This window comes from Rutidosis leptorrhynchoides, chromosome 7 (assembly GCF_046630445.1).
Source record: "Rutidosis leptorrhynchoides isolate AG116_Rl617_1_P2 chromosome 7, CSIRO_AGI_Rlap_v1, whole genome shotgun sequence".
Classification (NCBI taxonomy): Eukaryota; Viridiplantae; Streptophyta; class Magnoliopsida; order Asterales; family Asteraceae; genus Rutidosis; species Rutidosis leptorrhynchoides.
The window spans coordinates 284,482,008-284,508,727 of record NC_092339.1 but is presented as its reverse complement, the minus strand read 5'-3'; the positions used below and the strand labels follow the sequence as shown (position 1 = coordinate 284,508,727).

The 26,720-nt window shown below is 33.4% G+C and overlaps 1 non-coding gene across 1 annotated transcript; it reads left to right on the top strand.

Moving 5' to 3' along the window:
- Positions 1-9,402: 9,402 nt before the first annotated feature.
- On the top strand, positions 9,403-9,509 carry LOC139861010 (small nucleolar RNA R71). Its single transcript, XR_011763630.1, has one exon. It is a non-coding gene; the product is annotated as a small nucleolar RNA R71 (small nucleolar RNA).
- Positions 9,510-26,720: the final 17,211 nt, after the last annotated feature.

The following is a 26,720-nucleotide window of genomic DNA, read 5'->3' as shown; positions in this document are numbered from 1 at the left end:
TCGGTAGGAACGGGCGAGTGAATAAGGTTTTGAATTTGAGATAGTATATAATCATGGCGAGATATTCGGGAAATGAGGGTGAAAATGGTGTTTCGGACTGGTTCGCCGGTAAGTGCTTCAGGTTCTTCGCCAAGAGGTGAACTCTATTGGTGGAAAGGATCGCCTTCTTCGTGTCTCCATTGATTAAGTCGACTACGAACTCAGCCCCAATTCATCCAGAATTGATGATAGCTGATTGACCTATCCATTCCGGTTGCACTGCTTTTGGAGCTCGAGTCGAAATCCATATCGAAATAGCTGTCGGAATTCGAGGAATTTGAACTAGTTGCGAGTTCCATCTGGTACGGTTAGATAAAGGGTTTTTGATATGAAATGATTTTTGGATATCAGATGATATTCTAATTACATAGAATACTTATGTATAGAAAAGAAGATCCCGCAGATTACGGAGGAATTTTCGGAAGCTGTCAGGCAAAGTTTACAGTAACAGATACGCTAAGATACGAATTAGCAGATAAGCTAAGATATGAATTTTGTCTATACACTATTCATACAATCAATGCAGTAAGATGTGTCTAGACTAAGAATGATAAGCAAGTGATTCCCTAAGAATGATAAGCAGGTAATTTTTGACACAAAATGATAAGCAAAATTTTTGACATGGTGACGCTTAAATTTTCACCATGGAAGGGTATTATTCGGTTTCGGAAGTGGGGCAAGTTAGCTCTCCTGTTTATTGGGCCATTCAAAATCTTGACTCGTGTTGGTTAGGTTGCTTACAAATTAGAGTTACCCGAAGAGCATGTGGGAATTCATAACACATTCTACGTTTCCCATCTTTGTAAGTGTCTTGCGGATGACTCGATGTGGGTGCCATTGGATGAAATTTCCTTGAACAACAAGTTGGAGTACGTTGAAGAACCGATGGCCATTCTCGATGAAAAGGTTAAGATGTTACGTAATAAGGAAGTGAGAACATATAAAGTGCAATAGCGACATTGAAAGGGTTCGGAGTTTATGTGGGAACCCGAAGAGTTCGTGTTGGTATATTTTTCGGCTTGTCATGCGGTGTGGATCGCGAGGACGCGATCCGATTCAAGTGGGGGAGAGTTGTAACACCCCGATTTTCATAACGTACTGCTTTGTACGTCATAAAATAATCCAAGGTATGTACTCGAGCTTTATGGTATAAAACCTTAGTCACATTTGACGTAAACATATTAACAATCTGATTGCATCTGGAAACCGAAAGCTCGCACTCACGATGGGCACTCTCGCGGTCGGGAAGTAGAAACAGAAAATCTGCTTGTGGTTTTGTAATCTCGCGCTCGCAATCTTTCGACTCGCGGTCGCGAAATGCAGGGGTTCGAACAACGTTTTTTAAACAAAACATCATGCTCGCGATGTGGTACCTCGCGGTCATGAAGTTTGAGCCAAAAAACCCATTAAACTCATTTTTAAAGGGGATATTTAAAGGGTGTTTTTGTCTTTTCACATTGGGGTCAGATTTTTTGCCACAAAACTGACCTCAAGCTCATCTAGAGCTCATTCTTATCCATTCCAACACTTTAAATTTAGTGAGAGAGAGTTAGAAACCTTAGAGAAAGAAAGCTTAATCCTAGTGAAGAAGAATTTCTCACCATTTGGAGTTGGGTTTTTGTTGAATCCACTTGCTAGCCATCTTGTGGTGTTGTGGTAAGTTTCAATTCCAAGTCTTGGTGTTTAATTTAGTATATGGATGGGGTTTTAGTCATGGGTTGGGTGTAAGCCCCATTTCCATGAAAAGAGGTGATTTTGGGTAAGATTCATGTAATTAAACCTAAATATTCATAATCTAGGGTTTTATGTGTAATTTGGGGTTTGTAAGCTTTAAGTGTTGTTAAGATACTAGCTCACTTAGTTGTTAATGAAATGGGTGTCATTAGGGTTTATGGGTGACCCAAATGCAAGTATTGACCTTGAAATGGGCCAAATAGGTATATTGTGACCCAACTAGCAAGATGAGATGTTATCGCTCAAAACTAATGTTAGTTATTGTGATTAGACTTTAAATCACTAGCCATTAGTGATTTGTAATACTCTTGACCTAGTGTGGGTGTCATTAATGCCAATGGATCATAATTGCACCTTGAGTCATTAATCCACTAAGGTTGTGAGTTGGTAAGCAGTCCAACTTGGTTATGTGTTATTTGTGCAACTAATGTAATAGGTACATTTAGTTGAAACTTGCGAGATTTTGGTTTTCACTTGCACCAAGGTGATAAGGTGAGTGGAATGATTATACGTGTATGTATATAAAGTATTTATTTGTGTGTTATGGTATGAACTAAAGAGCCGGTAGTGCCAGAGCATGTGCAATTGGGTGCTATGATGTGAACCAAAGAGCCGGTAGCATCATGGCATGTGTTTTGTAGTGTGAACCAAATAGCCGGTAGCACTATAGCATGAGTTATTAGGGTGTGAACCAAAGAGCCGGTAGCACCTTAGCGTGAGTATGACTTAAGTTATGATGTGAACCAAAGAGCCGGTAGCATTATGACAAATGCATATGATGTTAACCAAAGAGCCGGTAGCACTATAGCGTGAGTATGGTTAACCATATTATGTGTGTGAGGATTGCATTAGCATTATTTATATTATATGCTTTTCGTTATGATAGCTTGTGACGTGTTGAGGACTTTAACCTATACATTTGAGATTGTATGCCAATTAAATTGCTAGCATGTATGCGGTATGTGTGTAAGTGTTTTCAAGTTAGTAGATTATATATGTATGTGTATAGTTATTACATTTACTAAGCGTTATGCTTATTCTCTCGTGGTTTACTCTTTTTAGATTCAAGTGTGGACTAGAGACCTCTATCTAGTGGGTTATTGGAGGACATTTTTTGATGCGACCTTTGTTGGGCAGTTTAACACCAAACGCTACTCTCGTGTTTTGTTTGGCACTTAAACTCTTGGGTCGATGTTACATTTTGAATTGTACTAAACTTTTAATACTCGAAGCATTGTACTAAACACTTTCATGTTATTAAATTTGTAAGGTGGTTGTTATGTTCCGAAAACGTAACGTGGTGGTGTATTAATGTCATTTATGTTTTAAAAAAAAATTTAGTCGGGTTAATGACGGGTTGGGTCATTACAATAATTTTTTGAAGAATAAAACCTTCCTACGGGTATCTTTTGATTACCATAATCAATAAAAACTTTAGTGCTCGTAAATTCATTAATAGTAGATTACTTAGCACCTAATGTGTGCAGCGGTGTATACGAAATACTTATATTTTTATTACGAAATACTATTAATTACGATACTATTTTACACAAGTTATTTATTTATTTATAGAATGGAAATACCTAAACCTTGCTACAACACTTATAGGCAGTGTACCTAATCGTAGAGTAGTGTAGTTTTTAGTAAGTCCAGTTCGTTCCACAGGGAGCTAGCTTATTGTGTACACTATATTTTTAACAACTGTATTTATACAAAAATATATATTTACAAATAAGTGTTTATTATTATTATAAAGGGGGTTTTATCGTTTAACGACCGGTTTGTCAATTTTTATATTTTGCGTAAAGATCAATGACAATAAAATAAATTGTGATAATCAAATTGCGATAATTAAAATGACAGTAAATAAAAGTACGATGAAATATGAAATAAAAGTATTATGCTTATTTAAACTTCCGTAATCATGATGTTTGACGTTTTGAGTTTAATTTATTACCCTGGGTTAATTGTCCTTTGTACTGGATTGTTTGATACGTCTATCTGGTTTTTGTCCATAATAGTCCATCTGTTATAAATATAAATTGCGAGTGTCCTCGTCAAATTACCCTTATACCCGAAGTCAAATAGTCCAACTAATTAAGGATTTAAACTGTGACGCGGTTTTCACTTCTGTTAACAATTACACCATTTGTCACTGTATGTAATCCACCCCTGTTTTAATTAGATATGAATATTAATTTATCCACTTGATCAGTTTGAATAATCAATTACCCAACCCGAATAATTAATTAAACGATTGTAAAAGATTCCTTATAAACGTCACTAAATAGGACAATCATAATCATTATTAATTATTAGGTTAATTAATTTAAAGATAGGTTCGATATATTCCAATGAGTTGTCACTCGATTAGATAATACCCCCATCTATTAATAGTCCATAGTCTAATATCCACAGGTGTCGATCTTTGTTCAAACCTTAATTATGGTCCAAAGTTCAATAACCCCGTCTTAATATTTAGTCTAACATCACTATTACTTCAGCTCAAATAAGCATAATAATAACTTAGTTACGAGACATTAATTTAAAAAGGAAGAACATAGCTTACAGTGGTGATTAATCGCGTAGCGTTACACGGACAGAGTTCTGTCTTATAAAACCTTAAAACATTTCTTACATTAACCCAATTATTATTAAACTTAATTTAAACTTAATATTATAAATATAAATATATATGTTTCTTTACAGAGGAAGAAAGAAAATATGGTGTACACAACTCGCTGAATTCGTTGCAATTTATAGCACCTGGCCTGACTTTGGGTGCCATGCGATCGCATGGGTTATGGGCATCTTGGCCATGCGATTGCTTGGCCAGCTGGATCACCTCACATGTTTTTTTTTCTAGTTTGCTGACGTTTTATTTAAATATATATATATAATATATATAATTTATATTAATTATATATATATTATATTATATTCTTGTGCAAAGTTGACTCTTAATTTTAGGACCGTTGACTTGCGCGTTAATGCTCGGTTTATGTCTCGGTTCCAGATTGTCGAACGTCCTTTCGTACGCGTAGATATCTTGTACTTTGCGTTTCGCGACTTGTACTCTTGTAATTTTTAGATGTTTCTCATCAATAAATGGAATCACTTGAATCGTATCTTGTATATTTGAGCTTTTTGGTCATTTGCATCTTCAAATCTTCATTTACTTCTTTTGTCTTCGCACTTATTTATTTAAACGAAAATTACATAAAAATAGAACAATAGCAACTAAAAGCTTTATATATTGGAAGGATATTGCACCTAAATATATGTTCATTTAGAGCATTATCAAATATCCCCACACTTGAACATTGCTTGTCCTCAATCAATACAGAACGAAATTAAATCACACTTCACTTGAATCACTTTTTTATTCTCACACTTTATACATCAGTGATTTTGATACGACGGTATAAACAATGATAGTAACGATGTGGTTTACAGTCCCACATGACTTATAAAATTTAGATCCTTAAGGAAATTGGATCTTTATGAAAACATTTGATCATTTGAAAATTCATTCTAGCTTTTACGCTAGATAAGTTTTCCGGAATAACCCTTCACCGGTATTTGCAAAATATTTGTGGGTTTTGTGGGTTTCATATTTTAAAATTTTAGCTCAAAACTTGCGGTTTTGTGTCACACACTTGCTAACCTTGTATTAGGAAAGCAACATGTCCAGTATACTTGCTCCGTATATTACCTTTCGGTAAACTACAGTCCAGTTTTAAAGGAAAACAATGAACAAGCAACTGTTAAGGCAATGTCCCATGACATGCAAATAATTATGGTCAAAAACGTGTCGGATGCAATTACTATCCTTTGTAAGAGAAATAGTAAAGATCACCCTATAATTTTTTTATCTGGCACAAGGTCCTGACTTCGACCATGCTATGCAACCACCGTTCTTACGGTTGACACCCGATTTGGTTCCGGTGACCTAATGAATTTCGTTGAATTCCTAGGATTTTACATTCAATGGTAATGAACGCAATGAAAATAGATTTTCAGAAAACAAATCGATTTTAATTTGATCAAAATATTTTCTCGTTCAAGCTCGAGTTTAGATATCATTGAATTCCATGAGTTTGTAATTCTCAATCTTTAAGGTCAATCTAAAGGATTGAGTAATATCAGTCTTAAAAGCTGATTTTTAATCTTTAAGGAGATTATCTTTTCTGGGGGTCTGATTCATTAGTCTTATCAAGCTAATTTGCACGGCGCCCTCCCCATTTTACGAGACAGATCCTCTCATGGTTAGGATAAGTCTGACCACTTGGCGACCCTGTTTGATGCTGAGGTCCGTGGATTTCCAGCTGATTTTCGAGAAACTTTTTAAGGTTTTTCGTAGCCTCTACAACTGGTCTGGACGACAACTTCCTGACCTAAATCAAGAAGCGTGTGTCTTTTTCGGAAGACATTACTTCCTTCATTTCTTTTTCCAGAATACTTTACTTCCTTTTAAATCAAGTGGCGCATTTCTTTCAAATATATTATAAGAAATCGGGTAAAACTGATTAAAATCATCCAAAACAAAAGTACCTTCAATTATTTGTACAAAAATATGTGATATGTGATTTAAATAACTTGGTAAATTTTTCCCACACTTAGCTTTTATTTATTTCTTTCTTTGCCTTTTTATTCTTTTCTATTCCATTTTAAATGAATTCTAGTGTTTTGGGTTGTTTATCAATTTATGTCCTTTTTTGAGGTACCAATAATTTCGGTATTATCACCTAGTTTTATCGTTCATAAATATGTATAAACATGATTTTGAATTCATTTAGTTGAAATTTTTTCAAATTTTCGCAAAATTTGGCAATTAAACCAAGTGTAAACCCGAGAAAATTTATAATCCTTCCCCACACTTGCTTGCAATGCCCTCATTTGCAAGAAATCAGTAAAAATTTAAATTCATGAGGGTGATTAGTGTAGAAAAATGATTAAAAATACCGAGTTTGCAAACATATTGTTGTTTGTTATATCACATTTGTTTTTTTCGTCTTGTTGTCAAAATTAATAGCTTTTGCTGAACTTAATGTCAGTCTTTGAAAGTGCGATGTTTTATCCTGTTTTGTATATAACATAAAATACAAACATATATATACATATTTATATTTTTGTATAAAACCTTTATTTATTAAAACAATTTAAATGAATAATTTTTTAAAATTTTGTTTCCTTTTACTTTAGGTAGAGGTAGTTTCGGTACGTTTACCTAGTCCATCCTTCGACAAAATTTAAAAATTGTCATTTTAAAGCGATTGTTTTAAAAACAAAGATTTTTGGGTTTTTTAATTTTTTTTTGGCATACTTTAGATCAATAATATTAAAAATAACAATAACAAATTTTTCGCCCCATCTTTGGGTAAAGCAATTTCGGTTCCATGACCTAGTCTTTAACTTACGACGAATTTTAGAAATCATTTTTTAAACTCAATGAAATAAAGTAAATTTTGTTTTTTTTAAATAACACAAAACTTAAATCTAAAAAGCATATTAATTTCATACAAAACCTACAAAACAAAAATTCAGAATGGAGGGGAAAACTAGTTCTTTAGTGTCTTCTAGTGGAAAAGACCAATCAGATTCCATTCTCAGAACTACACGAGAACAGAACAACTAACTCTAGACAGCATTTTCTTTTTAGAACATTTGAATCTCCCCACACTTAGGTAGCTGTGGTGTCGAAATTGTGGTTAACTTCATCGTCAATTTCTCTTGGACCATAATCAACTTTCATATCTGTGACTTTTGCTTTAAGCCATTGGTCGGATTCCTGTGTAATATCCACAAATTCAACTAGTTTCGCCTTTTCTTTAGGCGATAGATTGGATACTAACCGGTTACGTAACTTAAAGTTCCCCTTGATTCTAGCATCGCGAATCCGTTTAATAAGTTTCTTCATTGAACTGTTAATAACAGAGTCATTTAATTTTGTATCAACAACGGGGTTCTTTGTTATCAGGTCATCATTAGGTGTTACTTCATCTTCCCCACACTTAGGTGTTTTATTATTGTTAAGCACTACCGTTGGAGTTGGTAAAATAATATGCTTCTCACCGATCATTTTTATTGGTTCAACGATTTTGGTTGGTGGAGATTTAGACTTTCGAATCACAAAGGTGACCGATTTGTCAACATCACTAAGTGTCATTCTACCATTTCTTACATCAAATAACGCCCCGGTGGATGCTAAGAATGGTCGACCTAAAATTAGAGGAATGTTTGGGTCCTCTTCTATGTCAATGACAATAAATTCGACTAGAAAGGTTAAATTACCTACTTGAATGGGTAGGTTGTCAGCAATTCCAACTGGGTGCTTAATGGTTTGATCAAAGAGTCGAACATTCATTTCCGTTGGACTTAACTCACCTACTCCTAATCTCTTATATAATGAAAGGGGCATAACACTCACTCTTGCACCTAAATCTGCTAGTGCATCATACATGACACAATCACTAAGTAGACAAGGAACAATAAATTCACCTGGATCACCCAACCTGGGTGAAAGTTTTAGTGGATCTGTCTTTACCGGGTTTACTTTTACGGTTTTTGTTTCTTGCACTTTCTTATTCTTTTTCTTCTTTCCAATGGTATCACAAACTTTATTACCCATCACTTGCTCATACTCAACTCATTTTCTTGGAAACGGGATGGGTGGTCTGTATGGTGCCACCACTGGCTTTACATACTCGGGTGGTGGTGGTGTTGTTGTAATTTCTTCATTGTTACTCACATCGAAAACCTTCCCATCTTTTGGTGTTGGTTTTTCAAAATTTGTTGACACCATATTAAGATTCTCATTCCGAGGATTTACTTCAGTATTACTCGGTAGCTTTCCTTGTTCCCTCTCACTCATCAATCTAGCAAGAGTACATACTTGTTTTTCTAGATTCAGAATGGAAGCTTGTTGAGTTCTAAATGACTGATCAAACCTCTCATTTGTTTGGGTTTGAGATGTAATAAATTGTGTTTGAGATTCCATTAGCTTTGCTATCATTTCTTGCAGATTTGGCTTTTTCTCTTCGGTTTGTTGTGGTGGTTTATATAAGCCAGGTCTTTGTTGATTGAAAGTGTTGTTTTGAGTTGGTTGGTTATTCGGACATTGTTGGTTATACGAGTTATTGTTGGGTCCATTTAGATTGTAAAGAATGTTTTGATTTCGATTGAAGTTTGGCCTTGGCGGTTGATAATTATTATGATAATTATTTCCCGGCCTTTAGTTCATGTAGGAAACATTCTCACGTTGTTCCATCATTTGCTCAATGTGGTAATCTTTCGTTAAGTGTGGTCCACTACATTGCTCACAAGTCACAACTGATTCGTATTGCGTGAATATCTTTAGTCATCTTTTCCATTCGTCTCTCGAAAGCATATATTTTTTGCGAAACGGAATTAAAGTCATGACTAGAATCGGCTCTAGCTGCTTTAGATGAATGAAAGATATCTTTTTCCTGGTGCCACTCACGCGAGTGGGAGGCTGTAGTATCAATAATCTTATGAGCTTCGGTTGCGGTTTTCTTCATAATGGAACCACCAGTTGCTGTGTCGATGTCTTTTCGTGTAGCAACATTGACACCTTGATAGAATATTTGTACTATTTGATAAGTGTCTAAACCGTGATGAGGACATCCTCTCAACAACTTTCCGAATCTTGTCCACGCCTCATATAATGTTTCATTTGGCTTTTGCGCGAACGTAACAATTTCTCCTTGAAGTCTCACGGCTTTAGATGCCGGAAAGAATCTTTTAAGAAAATTTTCAACTAAGACATCCCATGTGTCAATCGTCCCTTCATGTAACGATTCTAACCAATCTTTGGCTTCTCCCTTTAAAGTCCAGGGAAATAACATGAGATAGATCTGTTCATCCTCAACTTCTCTGATTTTGAATAGAGTACAAATCCTATTAAAGGTTCGAAGATGTTCGTTTGGATCTTCTTTTGGCGTACCACTATATTGGCATTGATTAGTTACCATGTGTAAGATTTGTCCTTTGATTTCATAATCTGGCGCATTAATGTCTGGTCGCGTAATGGCATGTCCTTGGCCAGTGCATGTAGCTCTCATTCGATCTTCCATACTTAGAGGTTCTGTTACTTTCATAATTGAATTTGTTGAATACGAATCACTAGAGGATTCTGATTTAACGGTTTGTGGTTCAGGAGGAATGATTAGTGGTTCAGGATCTTGAAATTGTCTTTGAATTTCCTCCGGGTTCTCAATTGTGAAGTTGGGTTCAAAAAAATGGATTATCGGAAATTTGAATTGGAGTACTTGTTCGACTAGATGATGATTCTAAAGAAAAATTAACAGCGGCAATATTGGCTAGATGTCGTGATCGGGTTACAGGTGGTGAACGTATGAAAGGTGGTGAACGTTTTGCTCGGTGCATTCACTGAATATCCTATTAGCTATAAATAAAAATTATTAAAGTTATCAAATTAATAGACTTTTCTGATTTTGCCCACGTTTCGAATAGTCAATAGATGCAGCAGGTAGCCAGGATCCTTTAAATCAGAAAATCCACAACTCGCCACTAACAAATCCAACTATTACTACGAACTAGAAAATTTGGATGTCTGTTAATTTAATCACTTTTTATAATTTTTCTTCGAAATTTAAAGAAGATAAAAATATATGTCCTAAAAACTAGAGCGTATAAATGAGAAAGAAAAAGAGTGCGTCGAAAAACAAAAGGTCGAAAAATAAGAAAGAAAAGCGTCAAAACTTAAAAGTCTAAAAACTAAAAATTAAAAATTGCGTCTAAAGGTATTAAAGCTTAAAAGGAACTCTATATTCAAAATGGCAATAACTTAATTAGGCACTAAAATCTAAAAACTGCGTCGCAAAATTCTAAAGCGCCTAAATCTTAATCTAAAGAAAATCACTTAAGGGATTTTACGGCAAAGCCTAAATATCTAGGAATCTAAAAATAACTACGGCAAAAACTAACTTAAAACTAATTACGAATGACAAATAATACGAAATAAATGATAAAAATATAAATTATAACTAAAATGATAAAAATACAAATTTTATAAAAATATTATTTTTATATTATTATTATATAAAAATATTAATCTATATAATTAATAATAATAATACAAATAAATAAAACTTGATATTACAAATTAATAATAAAACTAGATATTAATTATATTAAATAATAAAACCCTAAAAATTAAATAATATAATAATAATAATAATAAATAAAACCCTATAGCGTAATAAATGATTTAAGGATCAGACTTGTCAGACCAGACTCCGAGATTGCGATGGGTTTTTGCCTATTTTTCACCGAGATCGCGGAGATATGCAGGTTCAGAAATGGGTGTAAGCTCAAACACGTTCGGATTTTCAGGTTCTTTTTTTTTTATTTTTAATTTTTTTAACACTTAATACAAAAATGATATATTTTTAGAAAATTAGAAATAAAAAATATATATTTTTACACAAATATAGATGACAAAAATATAGCGTTTTTCAAAAAGTGTCCCCGGCAGCGGCGCCAAAAATACTTGATGTGTGCAGCGGTGTATACGAAATACTTACATTTTTATTACGAAATACTATTAATTACGCTACAATTTTACACAAGTTATTTATTTATTTATAGAATGGAAATACCTAAACCTTGCTACAACACTTATAGGCAGTGTACCTAATCGTAGAGTAGTGTACTTTTTAGTAAGTCCGGTTCGTTCCACAGGGAGCTAGCTTATTGTGTACACTATATTTTTAACAACTATATTTATACAAAGATATATATTTACAAATAAGTGTTTATTATTATTATAAAGGGGGTTTTACCATTTAACGACCGGTTTGTCAATTTTTATATTTTGCGTAAAGATAAATGACAATAAAATAAATTGCGATAATCAAATTGCGATAATTAAAATGACAGTAAATAAAAGTACGATGAAATATGAAATAAAAGTATTATGCTTATTTAAACTTCCGTAATCATGATGTTTGACGTTTTGATTTTAATTTATTACCCTGTGTTAATTGTCCTTTGTCATCGATTGTTTGATACGTCTATCTGGTTTTTGTCCATAATAATCCATCGGTCATAAATATAAATTGCGAGTGTCCTCGTCAAATTACCCTTATACCAGAAGTCAAATAGTCCAACTAATTAAGGATTTAAACTGTGACGCGGATTTCACTTCTGTCAACAATTACACCAGTTGTCACTGTATGTAATCCACCCCTGTTTTAATTAGATATGAATATTAATTTATCCACTTGATCAGTTTGAATAATCAATTACCCAACCCGAATAATTAATTAAATGATTGTAAAAGATTCCGTATAAACATCACTAAATAGGACAATCATAATCATTATTAATTATTAGGTTAATTAATTTGAAGATAGGTTCGATAGATTCCAATGAGTTGTCACTCGATTAGATAATACCCCCCATCTACTAATAGTCCATAGTCCAATATCCACAGGTGTCGATCTTTGGTCAAACCTTAATTATGGTCCAAAGTTCAATAACCCCGTATTAATATTTAGTCTAACATCACTATTATTTCGGCTCAAATAAGCATAATAATAACTTAGTTACGAGGCATTAATTTAAAAAGGAAGAACATAGCATACAGTGGTGATTAATTGCGTAGCGTTACACGGAGAGAGTTCTGTCTTATAAAACCTTAAAACATTTCTTACATTAACCCAATTATTATTAAACTTAATTTTAACTTAATATTATAAATATAAATATATATATGTTTCTTTACAGAGGAAGAAAGAAAATATGGTGTACACAACTCGCTGAATTCGATGCAATTTATAGCACCTGGCCTGACTTTGGGTGCCATGCGATCGCATGGGTTATGGGCATCCTGGCCATGCGATCGCATGGCCAGCTGGATCAGCTCACATGTTTTTGTTTTCTAGTTTGCCGACGTTCTATTTAAATATATATAATATATATAATTTATATTAATTATATATATATATTATATTATATTCTTGTGCATAGTTGACTCGTAATTTTAGGACCGTTGACTTGCGCGTTGATGCTCGGTTTATGTCTCGGTTCTGGATTTTCAAACGTCCTTTCGTACGCGTAGATATCTTGTACTTTGTGTTTCACGACTTGTAGTCTTGTAATTTTTAGACGTTTCTCATCAATAAATGGAATCACTTGGATCGTATCTTGTACATTTGAGCTTTTTGGTCATTTACGTCTTCAAATCTTCATTTGCTTCTTTTGTCTTCGCACTTATTTTTTTAAACGAAAATTACATAAAAATAGAACAATAGTAACTAAAAGCTTTACATATTGGAAGGATATTGCGCCTAAATATATGTTCATTTAGAGCACTATCAGCACCATGCGAGTAATGTGTAGTGACCCGAAATTTTCCATGTTTATATATATTAAATGAAATTGTTATTTATATGATTAAGTGTTTCCAACATGTTAAACAATCAAACTTGTTAAGACGTGATTAATTGAAATAGGTTTCATATAGACAATTGACCACCCAGGTTGACCGGTGATTCACGAACGTTAAAACTTGTAAAAACTATATGATGACATATATATGGTTACATATATAGTTAACATGATATTATGATAAGTAAGTATCTCATTAGGTATTTTAACTATGTGTATATACATAAAAATGAGACTATTGAATTAAGAAAACTCAAAAACGATATATATAACGATTATCGTTATAACAACGTCTTACTAAATACATATGAATCATAATATGATATTGATACACTATGTTTAATCATGAAATGATTAGTAAACATGTCATTAAGTGTATTAACAATGAACTACATATGTAAAAATAAGACTACTAACTTAATGATTTCGAAACGAGACATATATGTAACAATTATCGTTGTAACAACATTTAACTGTATATATATCATACTAAGATATATTAATATATTATAATATCATGATAATGTAATAATTTAACATCTCTTTAGATATTATAAACAATGGGTTAGCAAAATTTAACAAGATCGTTAACCTAAAGGTTTCAAAACAACATTTACATGTAACGACTAACGATGACTTAACGACTCAGTTAAAACGTATATACATGTAGTGTTTTAATATGTATTCATAAAATTTTTAAAGACTTCAAGACACTTATTAAAATACTTCTACTTAACAAAAATGATTACAATTACATCCTCGTTCAGTTTCATCAACAATTCTACTCGTATGCACCCGTATTCGTACTCGTACAATACACAGCTTTTAGATGTATGTACTATTGGTATATACACTTCAATGATCAGCTCTTAGTAACCCATGTGAGTCACCTAACACATGTGGGAACCATCATTTGGCAACTAGCATGAAATATCTCATAAAATTACAAAAATATTAGTAATCATTCATGACTTATTTACATGTAAACAAAATTACACATCCTTTATATCTAATCCATATGACAACGACCAAAAACACCTACAAACACTTTCATTCTTCAATTTTCTTCATCTAATTAATCTCTCTCAAGTTCTATCTTCAAGTTCTTAGTGTTCTTCATAAATTCTATAAGTTCTAGTTTCATAAAATCAAGAATACTTTCAAGTTTGCTAGCTTACTTCCAATCTTGTAAAGTGATCATCTAACCTCAAGAAATATTTCTTATTTATAGTAATATATCTTTCTAATACAAGGTAATACTCATATTCAAACTTTGATTCAATTTCTATAACTATAACAATCTTATTTCGAGTGGAAATCTTACTTGAACTTGTTTTCGTGTCATGATTCTGCTTCAAGAACTTTCAAGCCATCCAAGGATCCTTTGAAGCTATATTTATTTTTCTTATTTCCAGTAGGTTTATCCACAAAACCTGAGGTAGTAATGATATTCATAACATCATTCGATTCATATATATACAACTACCTTATTCAAAGGTTTAAACTTGAAATCACTAGAACATAGTTTAGTTAATTCTAAAGTTGTTCGCAAACAAAAGTTAATCCTTCTAACTTGACTTTTAAAATCAACTAAACACATGTTCTATATCTATATGATATGCTAACTTAATAATTTAAAACCTGGAAACACGAAAAACACCGTAAAACCGGACATACGCCGTCGTAGTAACACCGCGGGCTGTTTTGGGTTTGATAATTAAAAACTATGATAAACTTTGATTTAAAAGTTGTTCTTCTGGGAAAATTATTTTTCTTATGAACATGAAACTATATTCAAAAATCATGGTTAAACTCAAAATGGAAGTATGGTTTTCAAAATGGTCATCAAGACGTCGTTCTTTCGACTGAAATGACTACCTCTTACAAAATGACTTGTAACTTATATTTCTGACTATAAACCTATACTTTTTCTGTTTAGATTCATAAAATAGAGTTCAATATGAAACCATAGCAATTTGATTCACTCAAAACGGATTTAAAACGAAGAAGTTATGGGTAAAACAAGATTGGATATTTTTTGATTGTTGTAGCTACGGGAAATATTGTAACAAATCTATATTAATCATATCCTAGCTAACGTATATTGTATTATACATGTATTTTAATATATTATGTAATCTTGTGATACCATAGACACGTATGCAAATGTTTTGACATATCATATCGACCCATCTATATATATATTATTTGGAACAACCATAGACACTCTATATGCAGTAATGTTGGAGTTAGCTACACAGGGTTGAGGTTGATTCCAAAAATATATATACTTTGAGTTGTGATCTAGCCTGAGACGTGTATACATTGGGTCATGGATTGGGTCAAGATAATATATATCAATTTATTTTCTGTACATCTAACTATGGACAACTAGTTGTAGGTTACTAACGAGGATAACTGAGTTAATAAACTTAAAACATTAAAACGTATTAAAAATGTTGTAAATATATTTTGAACATACTTTGATATATATGTACATATTTGTTATAGGTTCGTGAATCGACCAGTGGCTAAGTCTTACTTCCCGATGAAGTAAAAATCTGTGAAAGTGAGTTATAGTCTCACTTTTAAAATCTAATATTTTGGGATGAGAATACATGCAGTTTTATAAATGTTTTACAAAATAGACACAAGTAATTGAAACTACATTGTATGGGTGAATGATCGAAGCCGAATATGCCCCTTTTGCTTGGTAGCCTAAGAATTAGTAAACCGATCTACTAATTGACGCGAATCCTAAAGATAGATCTATTGGGCCTAACGAACCCCATCCAAAGTACCGGATGCTTTAGTACTTCGAATTCATTTTTATCATGTCCGAAGGATTTCCCAGAATGATAGGGGATATTCTTATATGCATCTTGTTAATGTCGGTTACCAGGTGTTCACCATATGAATGATTTTTATCTATATGTATGGGATGTATATTGAAAAATGAAATCTTGTGGTCTATTATTATGATTTGATAATATATAGGTTAAACCTATAACTCACCAACATTTTTGTTGACGTTTTAAGTATGTTTATTCTCAGGTGATTATTAAAAGCTTCCGCTGTTGCATACTAAAATAAGGACAAGATTTAGAGTCCATGCTTGTATGATATTATGTAAAAACTGCATTCAAAAAACTTATTTTTGATATAATATATTCTTATTGTAAACCATTATGTAATGGTCATGTGTAAACGGTATATTTTAGATTATCATTATTTGATAATCTACGTAATGCTTTTTAAACCTTTAGAGATAAAATAAAGGTTATGGTTGTTTTAAAAATGAATGCAGTCTTTGAAAAACGTCTCATATAGAGGTTAAAACCTCGCAACGAAATCAATTAATATGGAACGTTTATAATCAATATGAACGGGACATTTCAGTTGGTATCCGAGCGTTGGTCTTAGAGAACCTGAAATTTGCATTAGTGTGTCTTATTGAGTTTGTTAGGATACATTAGTGAGTCTGGACTTCGACCGTGTTTTCTTTAAAAATGATTGCTTAACACTTTTGTTGGAAACTATATATTATTAACATGTAAATATTATGTGATATATTAACCTATTAATGTGTTTGATATGGTGTGATAGATGTCTACCACTAGTGCAAATCCCATCGATTCACCTAATAATAATGAAGAGTCGAATATATTTTGGGAAGATTCACAAATTCCAGAAGAGGAATCGGAAGAAGAGGAACCGGAAGAGGAGGAACCGGAAGAGGAGGAACCGGAAGAGGAGGAACCGGAAGAAGAAGAGGTTCCGGAGGAAGAAATATTGATACCTATAGTAAATCGATTAAATAAAAGAAAATCCTCAACCAACGGACCAAAGTTAATAATGGTTAATGGTGTTTCCGCTGAGGAAGCAAAATATTGGGAAGATTATCAATTTTTCGATGAATCGGATCCCGATGAGGATTCCGATGATGTTATAGAAATTACCTCGACCCAATTTAATAAAGCGAAGGAAAATAATAAGGGAAAAGGTATAAAAATAGAGAAACCTGATTCCAACCCCGATGAACTTTATATGTATCGGCAATGTCCGTACTTCCTAAATTGTAACAATAACCCGGGAACCTCTAAACCACCAGGTTTTTCTAAACCATTGTGAAAACGACGGCTCGTATTAGAGGAACACCATATATCCCTAGAAAATTAGGAAAATGAACCAAGTCCGAAGAAGAAGAAACCAGTGATTCAGATTAGAAGGTTGTAATCATGTTGTGTATTATATGTATTGTAGTGTGCTTGTACTTTTATGTTCTATGTAAAAATTGCTTGTATTGTTTGTTAATTATCTTCTACGAATCTAATCCTTGTCTATTTTACAGTATAAAAACAAAATGGACGTTAAAGGTAGACAACCGAATATTTTAGAAGATCTACCAGAGGATATGATTGAGGAAATCTTGTCTAGAGTCGGTCAGAATTCATCAGCACAATTAATTATGGCAAAATTAACTTGTCAAACATTTGAAAGACTTTCCAGAAATGCCTTAGTTTATAAAAGGCTTTCCTTTGATAGGTGGGGTATATCACATTGGGGAGACCGTAAGTTACGCCGTGTTTTCTTTAAAGCGTTAAATGTGGGAAACCCAAATGCAATTTTACGTTACGGGTTAAGAACCTATTTTGACTCAACATATCCCAACATAGGATTTCGTGAATTAGAAAGAGCTTCTAACATGCAACATAAAGAATCATGTTATGCTTACGGGTTAGTGATGTTCGCTTCTTACCAAAGTGAGAAAAAGAACATCGGATTGCAACTTTTAAATAAAACCTTCCCACAAGTGATGGATTCAGTAGTTGGGGTAAGAAACAAGGTTTTTAGATTATTACGGGGCTGTTGGACATTACGAAACCCTCGTCCTTTGGACGACATTACAACATACTGCCTAGCCAATGGTCATAACGGTTATTTTCCACAAGACCAAGGATGGGAAGTCGTCTTAGTAAAACCAGAATGCATGACTTGTTTCTGGACTTATGAATTACTTTTCTTTATTTCCTTTGCTGAACAACTTGCGTATTAACTAGATTTATCTTCAAAACTGTCATGTATTAAAGTGTACTATATTTCATGTTATATGTAATATAGTGATGTTGTAAGTTTGAAGAATATTTATATGTGATATATTATTATAATAAGTTTTTCATATGGAATTGTAGTTGTTGAATTGTATATTAGCTACTAAGTATGAACTTAACGGGTAGGTAGTACCCGAATTTAAACTTATAAAACGCTAATATGAAGAAAAAGCTTTTATAAATGAGTTCATATTATGCTACGAAATACTATTGACTACTCTTAATATTCTGTATGATTAACTCGATTCAGTTGGCTATTTTGAAGGAAATGGCACCGACTACTCGACACACCATGAATATGAGCGAAGAGGAATTTCGTACCTTTCTTGCTGCAAACATAGCCGCAGTACAGGCTGCGCTACATACCAACAATAACTCTGAATCTAGCAATGCAGCTAACGGCATAAGAAATCGTGTAGGATGCTCCTACAAAGAATTCACTACCTGCAAACCTTTGGAATTTGATGGAACCGAAGGACCAATTGGATTGAAATGGTGGACCGAGAAAGTCGAATCGGTGTTTGCCATAAGTAAGTGTATTGAAGAGGACAAAGTTAAGGTCGCTACGCATACCTTCACAGGTATTGCGTTAATGTGGTGGAACACCTATCTTGAACAGGTAGGACAAAATGCTGCTTACGCACTATCGTGGTCGGCATTCAAGCAATTGATGAACGAGCAGTACCGTCCTAGAAATGAAGTCAATAAACTCAAGGCAGAACTTAGAGAGTTACGAACACAAGGGTTCAACGTTACCACATATGAACGACGATTCACAGAGTTGTGTCTATTGTGTCCGGGAGCATTCGAAGATGAAGAAGAGAAGATCGACGCATTTGTAAAAGGGTTACTAGTAAGGATTCAAGAAGATGTGAGTTCACACGAGCCCGCTTCTATACAGAAGGCAAGTCGAATGGCTCATAAACTCATATATCAGATTGAGGGAAGAATTAAAGAGCAGGCGACCAAAGTAGCCAACACGAAACAACTCAAAAGGAAGTGGGAGGAAAATGGTGACAAGAGTCACCAAGACAACAACAACAACAATTACAACCACAATTACAACAACTATCCCAACAATCGTAACAATAATCGCAACAATAACTGCAATCCTAACAATAACTACAACAAACATCCCAACAACAACAACAACAACTACAACAATCGTTTCAACAACAATAACAACCCCAACAACAACCTCAATAACAACAACGGCAACAAAAACCAAAAACAGCCATGTCATAGGTGTGAAAAAAATCATCAGGGGTTTTGCACGACATTTTGCAACAGGTGTAAAAGAAATGGTCATAGCGTGACAAAGTGTGAGGTCTACGGACCAAAGTTTAATAGAACTAAAGGAACAAATAATGTCAGAACAAGTAATGCCGAAACGAATAGTGTCGGAGCAAGTAATACCAACGCTGTTTGTTATAAATGTGGAAAACCGGGCCACATTATTAGAAATTTCCCGAATCAGGGGAATACTAATGGGCTGGGCCATGGAAGAGTTTTCAATATTAATGCGGCAGAAGCACAGGAAGACCCGGAGCTTGTTAAGGGTACATTTCTTATTGACGATAAATCTGCTTATGTTTTATTTGATTCGGGTGCGGATAGAAGCTATATGAGTAGAGAATTTTGTGCTAAATTAAGTTGCCCATTAACGCCTTTGGATAGTAAATTTTTACTCGAATTAGCAAACGGTAAATTAATTTCAGCAGATAATATATGTTGGGAGAGAGAAATTAAACTGGGGGATGAAACGTTTAAAATTGATTTAATACCAGTCGAGTTAGGGAGTTTTAACGTAATAATTGGCATGGATTTGAAAAAGGTGTGAGCAGAGGTCGTTTGTTACAAAAATACGATTCGCATTATGCGTGAAAAAGGAAAAACCTTTAATGGTGTACGGAAAAAAGAACAACGTAAAGTTAAATCTTATTAGTAATTTGAAGGCGCAAAAACTAATAAAAAAAGGTTGTTACATCATTCTAGCACACATCGAGGAAGTTAAACCTGAAGAAAAGAACATCAGTGATATTCCCGTCGCAAAAGAATTTTTCGATATATTTCTGAAAGAATTAAAGGGATTACCCCCACATCGATCCGTTGAATTTCAAATAGACCTTGTACCAGGAGCTGCACCAATAGCTCGTGCTCTATACAGACTCGCACCCAGCGAAATGAAAGAATTACAAAGTCAATTACAGGAACTTTTAGAGCGTGGTTTCATTCGACCAAGTACATCACCATGGGGAGCTCCTGTTCTGTTTGTCAAGAAGAAAGATGGTACATTCGGGTTGTGTATCGACTACCGAGAGTTGAACAAACTTACCATCAAAACCGTTACCCATTACCGATAATCGACGACTTATTTGATCAACTACAAGGCTCTTCAGTTTATTCGAAGATCGATTTACGTTCTGGATATTACCAAATGCGGGTGAAAGAGGATGACATTCCGAAGAATGCTTTTAGGATGCGTTACAGTCGTTACGAGTTTATGGTTATGCCGTTTGGATTGACTAACGCACCAGCTGTGTTCATGGACCTCATGAACCGAGTGTGTGGGCCATATCTTGACAAGTTTATCATTGTTTTCATTGATGACATACTTATTTACTCAAAGAATGACCAAGAGCACGAAGAACATTTGAGAAAAGTGCTAGAGTTGCTGAGAAAAGAAAAACTGTACGCTAAGTTTTCAAAGTGTGCATTTTGGTTGGAAGAAGTTCAATTCCACGGTCATATAGTGAACAAAGAAGGTATTCAGGTGGATCCAGCAAAGATTGAAACTGTTAAAAAGTGAGAAACCCCAAAAACTCCGAAACACATACGCCAATTTTTAGGGCTAGCTGGTTATTACAGGAGATTCATCCAAGATTTTTCCAAAATAGCAAAACCCTTGACTGCATTAACACACAAAGGGAAGAAATTTGAATGGAAGGATGAACAAGAGAAAGCGTTTCAATTATTAAAGAAAAAGTTAACTACGGCACCTATATTGTCATTACCTGAAGGGAATGATGATTTTGTGATATATTGTGACTCCTCAAAGCAAGGTCTCGATTGTGTATTAATGCAACGAACGAAGGTAATTGCTTATGCGTCTACACAATTGAAGATTCACGAGCAGAATTATACGACGCATGATTTGGAATTAGGCACAGTTATTTTTGCATTAAAGACTTGGAGGCACTACTTATATGGGGTCAAAAGTATTATATATACCGACCACAAAAGTCTTCAACACATATTTAATCAGAAAAAACTGAACATGAGGCAGCACAGGTGGATTGAATTGTTGAATGATTACGACTTTGAGATTCGTTACCACCCAGGGAAGGAAAATGTGGTAGTCGACGCCTTGAGCAGAAAGGACAGAGAACCCATTCGTGTAAAATCTATGAATATAATGATTCACACTAACCTTACTACTCAAATAAAGGAGGCGCAACAAGGAGTTTTAAAAGAGGGAAACTTAAAGGATGAAATACCCAAAGGATCAGAGAAGCATCTTAATATTCGGGAAGACGGAACCCGGTATAGGGCTGAAAGAATTTGGGTACCAAAATTTGGAGATATGAGAGAAATGGTACTTAGAGAAGCTTATAAAACCAGATACTCAATACATCCTTGAACGGAGAAGATGTACAAGGATCTCAAGAAACATTTTTGGTGGCCGGGTATGAAAGCCGATGTTGTTAAATACGTAGGAGAATGTTTGACGTGTTCTAAGGTCAAAGCAGAGCATCAGAAACTATCAGGTCTACTTCAACAACCCGAAATCCCGGAATGGAAATGGGAAAACATTACCATGGGTTTCATTACTAAATTGCCAAGGACTGCAAGTGGTTTTGATATTATTTGGGGAATAGTTGATCGTCTCACCAAATCAGCACACTTCCTGCCAATAAGAGAAGATGACAAGATGGAGAAGTTAGCAAGACTGTATTTGAAGGAAGTCGTCTCCAGACATGGAATACCAATCTCTATTATCTCTGATAGGAATGGCAGATTTATTTCAAGATTCTGGCAGACATTACAGCAAGCATTAGGAACTCGTCTAGACATGAGTACTGCCTATCATCCACAAACTGATGGGCAGAGCGAAAGAACAATACAAACGCTTGAAGACATGCTAAGAGCATGTGTTATTGATTTCGCAAACAGTTGGGACCGACACCTTCCGTTAGCAGAATTTTTCTACAACAATAGCTACCATTCAAGCATTGAGATGGCACCGTTTGAAGCACTCTTTGGTAGAAAGTGCAGGTCTCCTATTTGTTGGAGTGAAGTGGGGGATAGACTGATTACGGGTCCGAAAATAATACAAGAAACTACCGAGAAGATCATCCAAATTCAACAACGGTTGAAAACCGCCCAAAGTAGACAAAAGAGCTACGCTGACATTAAAAGAAAAGATATAGAATTTGAAATTGGAGAAATGGTCATGCTTAAAGTTGTACCTTGGAAAGGCGTTGTTCGATTTGGTAAACGATGGAAATTAAATGGGCAAATAGCCCAAAAAGGTAACGTAAGTTACCAAATTTGTCAATAAAGGTAATATTGATAATTTTTGTGGCCAAAAAGGACTATAAACTCAAAATCGATGCAATAAGAGGAGCGGGTTACCTTTTAAGCAGGTAAGTGGTCATAATGCTTAGGTGGACTTATTATGTGTCATTTTTTAATAAAAGTAATAAAAAAAGTTTATTTAGTGAACGTGGACTTATTTTTTTATTAAGTGGTAATTATTTTTATTTTGGTATACGAGTAATAATAAAATTAAACAAAAAATATGAAACGTATTTCCATTTAGTTAAACATAATTCCACTCAGATCTGTGGACGTGCAATAGAAACATCGATGGTGGTTTCCTCGATTCAACAACATTTGATTTAACAGCAATCAATTCAAAAACAATCGATTTAACAACAATCGATTTAACATCAATCAATTTAACGATAATCGATTTAAACGGTAGCTCCATAGTGTACGTTCCAGTAGCTCCACCATTGACGATGGTAGCTTCATAGTGTAAAGTCCAGTAGCTTACTCCTAAATTTACAAGTGAATGTATTTTTGATTTGGAATGTGTTTGTATTTGATTTTATCCTAAGAAATGTGATTTAATTTGGAGATGATAATTGTTGATTTGATTTGGAGATGATAATCTTTATTTAATTTTAGATTTAGATTTGTTTTTAAGATTCCTTTAATTTGGGGGATTTAACAGAATGAGTGTTCATAGAGAAACCCATGAACCCAGAAACAATTTTTTTATTTTGATAATTTTTTATGATAATATTTTTTATTTATTACTCGTATAGTCGTATATGAATATGAAGATAGTGTTGCTGAATATGGTAACCCATAAAACCATAAAACCATTAATAAAAAAAAAAAAAAAGTAAACCTAAACAATATTAGTAGTATTTATCATTTATTATTTATGTATTGCCACATATAATGCCACATTGGTTTTAACCTGCTGACTCAATAATATTTTAGGTTTATAGGTCAACATTACCCTAATTTGCATCAATTTTTAGTTTATAGTCCTTTTTATGCATGAATTTATCAATATTACCTTTATTGAAAAATTTAGTACCTTACGTTACCTTTTTGGGCTATTTGCCCAAATTAAATCCAAGGTATATTGGACCATTCAAGGTTATTGATCGTGTCGGACCAGTAGCTTACCGACTTGAGTTACCTCAACAACTCGCGGCTGTACATAACACTTTCCACGTCTCGAATTTGAAGAAATGTTTTGCTAAAGAAGATCTCACTATTCCATTAGACGAAATCCAAATCAACGAAAAACTTCAATTCATCGAAAAACCCGTCGAAATAATGGATCGTGAGGTTGAAAGACTTAAGCAAAACAAGATACCAATTATTAAGGTTCGATGGAATGCTCGTAGAGGACCCGAGTTCACCTAGGAATGAGAAGATCAGATGAAAAAGAAATACCCGCACTTATTTCCAGAAGATACGTCAACACCTCCAACTGCTTAAAATTTCGGGACGAAATTTATTTAACGGGTAGGCACTGTAGTGACCCGAAATTTTCCATGTTTATATATATTAAATGAAATTGTTATTTATATGATTAAGTGTTTCCAACATGTTAGGCAATCAAACTTGTTAAGACGTGATTAATTGAAATAGGTTTCATATAGACAATTGACCACCCAAGTTGACCGGTGATTCACGAACGTTAAAACTTCTAAAAACTATATGATGACATATATATGGTTACATATATAGTTAACATGATATTATGATAAGTAAGTATCTCATTAGGTATTTTAACTATTTGTATATACATAAAAATGAGACTATTGAATTAAGAAAACTCAAAAACGATATATATAACGATTATCGTTATAACAACGTCTTACTAAATATATATGAATCATAATAAGATATTGATACACTATGTTTAATCATGAAATGATTAGTAAACATGTCATTAAGTGTATTAACAATGAACTACATATGTAAAAACAAGACTACTAACTTAATGATTTCGAAACGAGACATATATGTAACGATTATCGTTGTAACAACATTTAACTGTATATATATCATACTAAGATATATTAATATATCATAATATCATGATAATGTAATAATTTAACATCTCTTTAGATATTATAAACAATGGGTTAACAACATTTAACAAGATCGTTAACCTAAAGGTTTCAAAACAACATTTACATGTAACGACTAACGATGATTAACGACTCAGTTAAAATGTATATACATGTAGTGTTTTAATATGTATTCATACACTTTTGAAAGACTTCAAGACACTTATCAAAATACTTCTACTTAACAAAAATGCTTACAATTACATCCTCGTTCAGTTTCATTAACAATTCTACTCGTATGCACCCGTCTTCGTACTCGTACAATACACAGCTTTTAGATGTATGTACTGTTGGTATATACACTCCAATGATCAGCTCTTAGCAGCCCATGTGAGTCACCTAATACATGTGGAAACCATCATTTGGCAACTAGCATGAAATATCTCATAAAATTACAAAAATATTAGTAATCATTCATGACTTATTTACATGTAAACAAAATTACACATCCTTTAGATCTAATCCATATACCAACGACCAAAAACACCTACAAACACTTTCATTCTTCAATTTTCTTCATCTAATTGATCTCTCTCAAGTTCTATCTTCAAGTTCTAAGTGTTCTTCATAAATTCTATAAGTTCTAGTTTCATAAAATCAAGAATACTTTCAAGTTTGCTAGCTTACTTCCAATCTTGTAAAGTGATCATCCAACCTCAAGAAATCTTTCTTATTTATAGTAAGATATCTTCTAATACAAGATAATACTCATATTCAAACTTTGATTCAATTTCTATAACTATAACAACCTTATTTCGAGTGGAAATCTTACTTGAACTTGTTTTCGTGTCATTATTCTGCTTCAAGAACTTTCAAGCCATCCAAGGATCCTTTAAAGCTAGATCTATTTTTCTCATTTCCAGTAGGTTTATCCACAAAACCTGAGGTAGTAATGATGTTCATAACATCATTCGATTGATATATATATAAAACTACCTTATTCGAAGGTTTAAACTTGAAATCACTAGAACATAGTTTAGTTAATTCTAAACTTGTTTGCAAACAAAAGTTAATCCTTCTAACTTGACTTTTAAAATCAACTAAACACATGTTCTATATCTATATGATATGCTAACTTAATGATTTAAAACCTGGAAACACGAAAAACACCGTAAAATCGGACATACGCCGTCGTAGTAACACCGCGGGCTGTTTTGGGTTTGATAATTAAAAACTATGATAAACTTTGATTTAAAACTTATTCTTCTGGGAAAATTATTTTTCTTATGAACATGAAACTATATCCAAAAATCATGGTTAAGCTAAAAGTGGAAGTATGTTTTTCAAAATGGTCATCAAGACGTCGTTTTTTCGACTGAAATGACTACCTCTTACAAAATGACTTATAACTTATATTTTAAACTATAAACCTATACTTTTTCTATTTATATTCATAAAATATAATTCAATATGAAACCATAGCAATTTGATTCACTCAAAACGGATTTAAAATGAAGAAGTTATGGGTTAAACAAGATTGGATATTTTTTTATTGTTGTAGCTACGGGAAATATTGTAATAAATCTATATTAATCATATCCTAGCTAACTTATATTGTATTATACATGTATTCTAATATATTATGTAATCTTGGGATACCATAGACACGTATGCAAATGTTTTGACATATCATATCGACCCATCTATATATATTATTTGGAACAACCATAGACACTCTATATGCAGTAATGTTGGAGTTAGCTATACTGGGTTGAGGTTGATTCCAAACATATATATA